Source organism: Cygnus olor, chromosome 3, assembly GCF_009769625.2.
Source record: "Cygnus olor isolate bCygOlo1 chromosome 3, bCygOlo1.pri.v2, whole genome shotgun sequence".
NCBI classification, from domain to species: Eukaryota; Metazoa; Chordata; class Aves; order Anseriformes; family Anatidae; genus Cygnus; species Cygnus olor.
In genome coordinates, this window is record NC_049171.1 from 105,617,843 (window position 1) to 105,628,327 (window position 10,485).

Genomic DNA, 10,485 nt, shown 5'->3' on the forward strand with positions numbered 1-10,485 from the left:
TGCTGGTAGCACTGAACTGCACATGCACAGGCTACTTGCTCTTCCTGGGGCAGAAAGTCACAAGATCCGTGTTTGTTTTTAGTCCCTCAAATATTGCTTGTTTCAAGAAACCAGAGCTGTATTTCCTAATGGACTTTTCTCCACTTGTTCACACTAGGGCCTTTAAGCTTTAGATTAAGCACAGAAGAGACAAAGAAAACAGTAAATTGCTTATTTAGTTACTGGAGAGAAAGAAAAACCCACAGACTGCATGTCATTTTAATTTTTCCCCCTCATGTACACAGCTAAGTTTCTGTAGACTTCTGCATTCAAGATTCCCCAGAGCAAACTCAACATAACATATCTCTGCACATCAACCTGGCTATAGCATAGAAATCCTGGAAAGAGGTGGAGGATAGAATATGAGGACAAACAGACCATGCAAAAAGCTAACAGGATAGCCTGGAGTTCTCACCACTAATTATCATCTACTACTTGCATGAGATAATTACACACCACTCTGCAGCAGCATAAGACAGGAGGTGAAAAATCGTGCCTCATGTAAGACTTTACCATCAGATCTCCAAGAAGAAATTTGACTCATCCAACCAGAAGCAGGGACACAACTCGGCAAACTGGATAGCACCAAGGTCAAAGGATTTTCAACAGGAACACAGCTGCTACCAGGGAATTTGGAACTCATTTCTTCCCTGATAGAGATGTGCATCAAAGCAATGCCAGAGAAACCAGGCTGTCACATGGGTGCAGACCCAACATGGAAGTTGCACCAGTGGTTTCTTCATGTCTGATTCTAGCAATTCCTGAAGAATTATCAAAGCCCTGCATCCACTGTGTCACAGCTGACCACATCCACCTATCGCAAAGTCCCTTTCTCTGTAAATTGCCACTCAGATGTGCTTCAAAACCTGCCTTTGAGGTCACTGCTGTGGTCGCTCAGGTTGTGGTGGCTAGTGCAGACCTGGTCTCTGGACACAGCTGGGGCCTTCTGCAGGAAGGACCTGGGCTGCAGGTATCTTACTCGGATATCACGCTGTTGGGACACTTAGCAAGGTGGTGGTGTGGGGAGTCACCATGCCTGGGTAGAGACAGGGCTGCTTTTCTCTTGATTCACACCAGCCCTGCAAGCATATGGCAATGCCAGCTTTTAACACATTAGGGCCACAAGCTGGTGTAAAACAGGTCAGGGCAGAGCCTGTGCTGCCTCACACCAATGAGTTTCCCCCAATTTACATTCTTGGTAGAGGTGTTGGCTTCCAACTTCACATATATTATATTGTAATTTGGTAGTTGCATTAAATTATTTTGCTCTCACTTGGAGAGAAGCAAAATGCACACAATTTACCTTCCCTTTAACACTGATTATTTATTATTGCTAGAGCATGGCCTTGTGTCTCTACATTAAGGGATATTAATCTGTCTTAGAGAATTCTTTTCCATACCTGTAATCATTTTAGCTCACCAGACACCTCTGTTTCTGCTGTATGCTTCAGATAAGAAAAAACCGTGATAAGCTACATTTATGTACTCTACAGAGAGCTACGTGCAGCAAAGAAAAAGCTGATAGGGAAGGACTACTGAAACATCACCTACTTAAAGCAATGCCATACATAGCCAGTGAAGGCTTATAAAATAATGAGACTTGTAGCAATGACTCAAAGTGGGTATTATACACTAACTAGAGAGGTGTTGCAGTCGCCTGTCCAAGAAAAAGAGATTTAGCAGTTATTTCAGAAACACTCCTGAAGCATTCAGCCTGATACGCAGCTACCTTAACAAAGGAGGCAAATAGAATGCTACGATGTCTTGCTAGAGGCATACAACGTACATCAAAAGACTGATGATTAAATTACTAAACAAAGCACTCCATGTGGACCAAAAATAGATTCTTCTTCCTTGCAATAAGTTGTAGGTAGCAAGTAAATACCAGCAGGTTACTACCTTTATTCCTTCCTATTACATTAGTCTTTTTCTTCCCCATAGAATATCTGTCCAGTGCACATATTCATAGCAATTCTTGTCTGCATTCACAGCAGCTTTTATTGCTGTAATTTGACAAAATACATTTTTTTCTGGACAATGTTGTGTTTATTTCTAAGCTGTTCATTGGGCAAAACTACAGAAGGAATTAAGCAGGGTCTTGTCCTTTCTTCTTTCTGAATTTCTCAATTAGGCAGATCACTGATGTTAATAATCACAGACACATCCTGATAAGGGTGTAGCTGAGCATGTCTTCTTCTGTACTGCTGCAAGCAGCCATGACTTCTCTCCAAAAATGCTTTGGAAACAAGCCCGGGTTGTTCCTTGGCTGAGAAAGAAATATGTATTGTTTTGTTCAAGGGAGCAATAAATAACATAAAGGGGTGGATGAAAATAAACACCTCAAATTGAACTGAATATAAAGCAAAGTGAGATGGTGGAGATCACTTTTGCCAGGGTCTGAGAAAATGAAGTCCATTTGAAAGGAGAATTTTCCTCTCAGTTATATTGCTCTAGATCAAAAGCCAGTGTAACAGATTGCTGTGTATAGGACAGATGTAATTGGAAACAATATGCAGCCTAAGTATTTCCAACCCTGAATGTTAACAAGGCATACAACTGATCTAAAAAAAAAAAAAAAAAACATGAGATATATCTAAAATAAATCCTTCTTTTTGAAAAAGATAAATACAATTGTGTTGTTTGCCTTCTCATTTCTAAAATTTTAGAAAGCAATCAAATTATTTTCATATTTTTCTCTACCAGTATGGAAAAGCAAGCAGATATATGCACACACACATGTTCAGAAAAAGTGTTTTAAAGTCACCTGACTCTAGGAGCTGAAAATATAGAGAAAACAGTAATGTTGCAGGGCTTACAATACAACACAATTGTTTTCACAATGAAAACACAATGGTTTTCAGCACAGCAGTACATTTGTTCTCAACAGGCTTTCAGTTACATTGATGCAACTCAACAGCAGGAGTTTTAAATAAGTAGACAACAAGTTTTGCAATACTTCTTCAGTAATCACGTACCTTTTTTTAGTCCGGGACAACGCAAAAGTCATCAATGGTCCCTTGCAAGGATCTGATTTTAATCTATTATACTTACAAGACTTGCTACTGAGGTGGAGAGTGTTACATACACCATGAGAACAGGAGCAGATCCCAGCATGCAAGAAAGGTAGAAAAAATGATAAAAAACGTGAGTGAAATTTCTTTGTTGAGTGTGGCATATTGGACTCATGTGTTGAGGCAAGATACTTGTTTCCCTGGTTTTCACAGAAATATTTTATTGAACCGCCTGGGAGGATGGAAATTGTATAATTGCACTTACTGCTTCTATTAACATCTTACAGCCTACATTTCTTCTATGCTGATGAGAGCCAATGCTAGATGGCAAAGAAAGGACCTAGAACAATAAATAAATAAATCTGAGGGCTCGGAAATTCCTTTTTTGACCTCTCCCTGACATTGCCCATGAAAATACTTTGCCCTCTCTCCACCTTGAATGCCTCCAAACCTGCTTAAATACCTAGTCTTCCTGTTCTGAATCTTCTAAAATGACAAGCTGATGAACCAGCAGATTGAAAAGCCACAGCCATTCAGTGGATTTATGAAGCACATTAAAGAATTGTATAGCACCTCAGGAAAAAATAAATAAAAAAAAATCTCTATATGCATTTGCACTGTGGGTTGATAGCCTTGTATAGGGTCCCCTAGAAAATAAGTCCAGGTAGTGGCCTACCACTAAGGTAGAAAAGAAAAGATAGGAACTGAGGATAGGGAGAATACTCAAAGTTTTGTAGAATATAAAAGACTAGGATAAGTTTTAATGCCAGAAGTAGAATCTCTGTGCTATTATGGAAAAGAGACTAGAGTATTTATAAATGCAGCAAGATGCTTCCTAAGTGCAAATTGAACAGGAATATTTATCTTTCTGCAGGGATTCATGAAATTAGGTTCAAATAGAAGAAAACTGGCACGTGAGCGCTGTTATTTCTTATAATAAATGAACAGTGAAACAAGCACATTTTTATAAGACAGAGTATATCTCACACAGCATACAGATGAACAAGACACAGCTCTCCCATGAACAGCAAGACCAAACAAAAAAAAAACAGACAAAAATTCCCTATTTATTTTATGAATAAACTTGATAACTAGAAAAGGTTTATCAGCTCAGGAGGCATGTTTCTTTCTGAACTGCAGAGTGAGCCCAAAAACCAGATGTGCAAGTAGCAGGGGTTGCACCAGCATAACTGACAGCTGAATTTGCCCCACTTGCTAGGCTGGCTGTCACTATGGAAACCTGAAAAACAGAGTAGTCCCTTTCCCTACCTCTACAGTAAATCATGCTGGTGCTGCAGAAGAAAGGCTAGTCGACAAGGCCCATAGAAAATTCTGAGGCAAAAAAAAAGTCCCATTAAAGTAGAGTTAAGTTTGCAAACAGCTGTTTATCAGAGAAGGGAAAAAGTCAAGACAATACTAGATTTTCCTAAAAAAAAAAAAAAAAAACGAAAAAAAAACACACAAAACCACACATTTGAAAAGCCTGGGAACTGAAAGTTCAGATTACAGCAGAAGAGGAAACAAAACAGAATGCCATACCATGACCATACAGAACGCCTATGTGCGTGGTTATATAGTTATATAGTTATAAAGTTAATTCATTCAATTTTCTCCTCTCCTGTGTGAGCCATTCAGCAGCATCTATGTCTTGTGTGGACAAGACACAATTTGATGAAAGAGTTCTCACTAAAGCCACGAAGCAGTTCACAGGCTGTAACTGGAGGAAGCTTAACCCTCTTCCTTTGAATTAGTTTACCCAAGATGAGGAGAAAAATCTGGTACACATAACATTACAAGTAGACAGAAGGAAGTTAATAGACGTTAAAACCAAAAGGCCATTACAATTGTTCAGTCTGATTTTCAGCATAACACAGTGTGGAGAGTTTCATGCATAATCTTTGCCTAAACCTCTGCTTGAGCTGAACCACACCTTTTAAAAGATCACCTCTGATGCAAAGATTTAAAGTGACAGATCTCCTCCATCCCCACACCATTCCATGTCTGTTTTGTGACCCATATCATTAAAAAATGTGAATCTAATTTCTGGAAAAACATCATTTTCTTCAGTGCTGCGCTCCCTTCTTTGCAAACTGTGGTACTTTGCATCTCATTCTGTCCTCAAGGTTGTTCGTGTTTGTTTTTTTTTTTCAAAACCTTGACCCATCAGTATTCTTATCTTCATCTAAATGCTTAAGAAGGATGTTTTTCCTTCACAAACTGTTTATTTTCAGACCACCTCTAAAATATTTTTATCTTTCCTGCTTTCTTCAGGTTTCCTAGCTGAGAGTCTAGGTGAAAAAAAAAATGCTCAAATTGAATAAGTGATCTTTGTAGCTTTTACACGCTCTTAAAAAGTCATATTTCTCTTTCAAGTCCGAAGTTGTAACCTGATGATTTTACTGTTAGGCCCTTACTACTTGATGTTTTTAAGCCCCAACTCCTGGAATCAAAGAACAAAAATCTCCTCCTCCAGAAGAGCTCTAACCCTCAGGATAAGCACTAAAACTTGAACACATGACCCAACCACCACAAAAATACAGTATCAGATATAACATTGTCTCATGATTTTAGGCAGTTGAACCACATATTTGAATGCACGAGAAGTGTCCCATTTCTAACTGGAAGAGCAGGAATGTCTTCCAGCCATAGGCTTACCATCATCTCCTGCAGCAGAGCAGCAGGAACACCCAGCAGACCCTGAAAATAGGCACCCAGTAGACTAGTTCTGAACTGGAAACTCTTCTTGATCTTATTCTATAAGGAGTAGAAACACTAAAGGAGAAGCTGTAGAACCTCTCTGGTTTGCACAGAACACATTTCAAGAGACTGGCCTAGGGTATCTCCAGTTCTAACAATCTAATTTTCCAAAAGCAAATATTTCCTCAAGGGGAAAAACACAAAAACAACAAAAGACAACAAAACAGACAAAAAAAACCTTAAAGATGAAAGGTCTGGTTTTACCTTCCTAAGAACCCTTCACCACCTGTAAGAGACAGAAGCAATTCTCAGGGAACAAAGCAACTAACAAACTCCTCTCAACTGGCCTCCTAACCCAGAAATAAAGCAGGCACATTTGAAAACAATCAGGTGTTCACCGACAGGTTGCCCTGCTCAGAACTGGGTGGATTATAAACACCTGCCAGCTGCAGCTCAGAGCTGAGACTATTGAAGCAATTACAGTGCTATGCTCAGTGAAAGAAGGATATTGGCTGACAGTATTATCAGGTAGACAAACAGGTCTTATACCAAGCTTATGGCAGAGCTTGGAACATGCTTCTGCTTTCTAAGTTGCCAGCTAACATCTTGTTACCCCCCAAAAGGGGCGCACAAACCAATTCACTGATGATTCTTCTTTCAAATGCTGCCTGAAGGCTGACAGTTGAGTCAATAGTTTAAAATATATATATATGAGAAAAATCCCAACCATTTACACAGCAACAAATATAATTGAAAGCAGGCAAACAAACCTTGATTCTGTCCCCTCTACTTCACTCGCACAAAGCAAATTCTTGCTCCTGGTAGTAGTAAAAAGCTATGCCAGGCACGGGGGACTACTGAGCAGCTGGGCAAGTAAGAGGTTTTGCTATTTACCAATCTCATGTAAGCTCAACATAACAGCGCTATTAGGATTATATGATGGATCAGTAAAAGTGCTTATTACAGAGGCCCAGGCTTGAAACAGTTTCTCAGAACAACACCCCTACAGCTAGCTCGCAGAACGAGCATGCTTTACAGGGATATACATTGCCTACTAAACAGAAGCAAACACACACAGTTATTATCATTTAGAAAAGACAAAAGCTGCCAAAGCTGAGGAAATGCCATCAGTGCTCAGGATAGAGGCCTTTATTGTTTGCTACTAATTGCAAGGAAAAAGAATTCACAGACATTTCAAAGCAGCTGCTGTCTTGTCCTTAAAACTCCTTTCCACTTCGGAGGGAAGATTTTCGTTTTAACAGCCTCAGAAAGCTTTTATGGCTTGCTACTATCCAAGGCCATTCAGACGTGTTATTTCTGTATTGATTGTGTTGTGAGGTTCAGCAAAAAAAGGTCTAAGGAGCTAAGAGAAAAGCCTGTAACTAGAGAAATTGCTGTTTAAGTCTCAGCAATTTCTGTTAAATCAAGTATTACTCACCTCCCCCCAAATGGGCCTTATTAATTTTACTGGTAAAAATCTATGTAGACTTGGTTGCACAGGAGACTTCAGCTCGATCCTTTGAAGCTACAGGTTCCAGCTGCTGTAAATCATCTGTGGAGTGAAGCTGATTTACATTACCTGAGAATCTGGCCTGCTGTGGCTAAATACTCCCCATCTGGCTCAATCAGTCTCCCTTCTGGAAAGCCCTAAGGATCATCTTTTCAAGCTGTATTTGTCTCTAAGATCTTTGTAATGTTGATATTGTGCATATGGCCAGGAATATCCCACCCACTGCTATGCTGGGCACTGTCCCGGTGATGGGTGAACTTGCTAGATGAGACTCCAGGTGTTCACCTGTTTAACAACATCCTGCAGAAAATTTTATTTTAGCTAAACGTCTTTGTTTTAAGGCGCGGATCCTGCTTTTATCAGCCTGAAAAACTGGCAGCTGTTATCCTGTGTGCCTGATTGGTGTATTTACGGCATTAGAAGAGAAAGAAACACCAACAAAAGCATCTAACTTCTTTTGTGGAAAATATTTCACTTAAATCGGCTTTTCTTGTAAGGAATAGTGGCTGTTTTTCTGTCTCCAGATCTCCAGTTAGTATATGGCCATGAGTTTAAACATCAAGAGAAGCTTCACTCAAGCAAGAAGTGAGCAAAGACAAGGCTAAATCAGCAGAAGGGAAAGACATCCAAAGATACATCAAGACTTGGGAGACCAGGTTCAGTTCTTTGGTCTGTCACAGGCTCTATTTGTGTACCTAAATAAACTGTACAAGGTCAGATTCAAAGTAGGATGTAAGCAACAACAAAGCAAGGGAGGCAGAAGTGTAACCCTGAAAAAGCTTACACACACACAGTGCTTTCAGCTCCTCGTTAGCAAACTTGGACAGGCACCAGGACAGCCCAGTCCCTCTGTTGGCCCTCTCCCCTTCCCTGGGGTTTTCTTGTTAGGCTTTATGGAATAAAACCAAACGATGGATCAGATCTCTTCTAAAGAAGGTCTGTCTCCCAGATTTTTAAAATATCAATGAAGTTATTGGCCTATTTTTAGACAGCCATTAAAGGACCCAACTAATGACAGCCAGGCTTAGTTCCTGCACCCATGAAAGGACATCCAAATGTGTCTGCCATCCTGTAGGAGCAGCTAAACTATCACTGGGTGGTCTGAAAAGGGGGATCCCCACAGCTCTATTACTATTGTGTCACCGTGCAGAAGCAATTTCAGAAATTGTGTGCAAGGAGACCGTGTCCACATTGCTGCAGTTAAGAAGCACTGAAGTGGGTCCCTGTTCATACCCAGCGTGCATTGATATTCCCCTCACACTACTGCCAGGCAGCACATTGCAGGGCTGAAGTCCTTCCTACTGATTTTCCTGCTCTCAAGTTATTTCTGATGCAGGGGAACAGCTTCAGTGTGGGAAGGAAGGGGAAGGGAGATTAAACTGGTATCTTCCTGAATACAGTCAGGCCACTGAAGTGTTGTTAAGAGGGAACGAAGGCCTTCTCTACCTCTGATATTTCAAAAGATCTGGGGGGCCCAACCAAGAACTGGGAATGTGGTGGGACACCCAGGTAGAGAAGGGCATGGCTGATGATCTGAAGCTGAATATCCTCTTTGACAGCCTGAGTCAGATGGCCAAGGTGTACAGTCTCGCATGTGTCGTTGCTCATAGTGTTAGCCAGATAGCTCAAATCAGAGACATGCAAACATACTGATTTTAGGCAGTTTCTCTCTCGGGAAGCTGGCTATTTTGGCTCTTGTTTTGAGAGGATCAGCCTGTCCTATATATGTAGGCTCCTCTACATGGTGACTAGGTGTCTAACAGTGTTCTGAATCCCATATGGGCACCAGATGACTGCAAGGTAGGTGCTGCAGTACTGTAATTCTTTATTAGATTTGGCCTTTAGTGTTTCATCTCCCCCTCTGCATTTTCAAACTCATTTGTAATTACTACAGAAAGATATCCAACACTGCACTGTTTTCCCAGAGCAGCTACCAACATACTTAAGCAGGAACAAAGCACAAAGTGAATGCTTTTAATCTGATTTTATAAACTCGACACATTAACTTTTGGCATAATTCCATAAGAAATTGGTTAGAACTTAAATAGCTTTTCCATTTCACATCTATGTGGTTTTCACATTTCTCATAGCAATGGCCAGGTATACATGCATGCAGCCCTGTGCTGGCAGCCGCAGGCTCACAGCTTTGCTGTCTCTAGTGCCCAAGAGAGCCATCTTAAGGAAATTAATCTGTGATTAACCTCAGTGGATTCCGTTTAGCTCTTCCAGCCAGGTGATCTATCAGAAACCATCAGTGACTTTGATTTTCTTGAAACATCACTGTGACCTGTGGTAGCTCAGGAGTTACCACTTAGGTGTTTAAACATCTCTGTCTCAGGGGACAAAACCACATGTAGAAATCTTATCATCTGTCCCTAAAGGAGTCACTTCTGTTGGTCCGTCTGAGTTGCCATGTTGTGTAGCAGATGCAGATCAGACACCTGAAATGGTTACTGCTCTTACCTCTCCCTCCTAGAAGGCTTTTCCTACAAGGCAGGGACAGCTGCATAGGATGCTGCTCCTCTTAAGCGATCCACATTAAACTTAGACAACACAGCTGCCATCAGTGCAGGAGCTCCCGTGCAGATTCGGTAACTGATTTTCACCCAGGCACAGGGACACCCAAGAGGTCTTTCCAGCTTCTAAACAGCACCACAGAGAGGCTGAGTTCAAAGGAATGGACACGGTCACACACTAACTGTATTAGACAGCAAACAGTGGTTGTCTGCAATGGATCGTGGACATGACCCCTGAAGTACCTGAGCCATCCAAGCCTGTTTTGAAAATCAAAGTGGTGTTTCTGACTGTGGAGGAAATTATTGAAATATTATCCATTGAGTTTATCAAGGATTCGTGAGATATGTGAGCTCTGCTATTTTTAAAGGCTCTCTTGACACATAGCAAAGCAGGGGGTTAAAAGTAATAATAATTAAAACAACCCAATAATCCCATCGGTGTCCTTGCTGTTCTGACTAAGCAGCAATTTATGTGTACATCCCACGATGGAGGAGCCCCTTCCCTTCCCTTTGACTCAGAGCGCCGTGGCAGAGTCAGGGTGTGCTCGTGGCACAACTCCACCCCGCTTCTCTCCCCCAGCCCTGTACATCACCTTCATTGGCAGCGTAAGGTAATATGTCAAACTCTGAGCAGCACCAGCTGAGTTTCAGGAACCTCTTTTATTCAGCTACAAGGATGACAAGTCTCATGGACAGAGGGAGCACGTGGCAG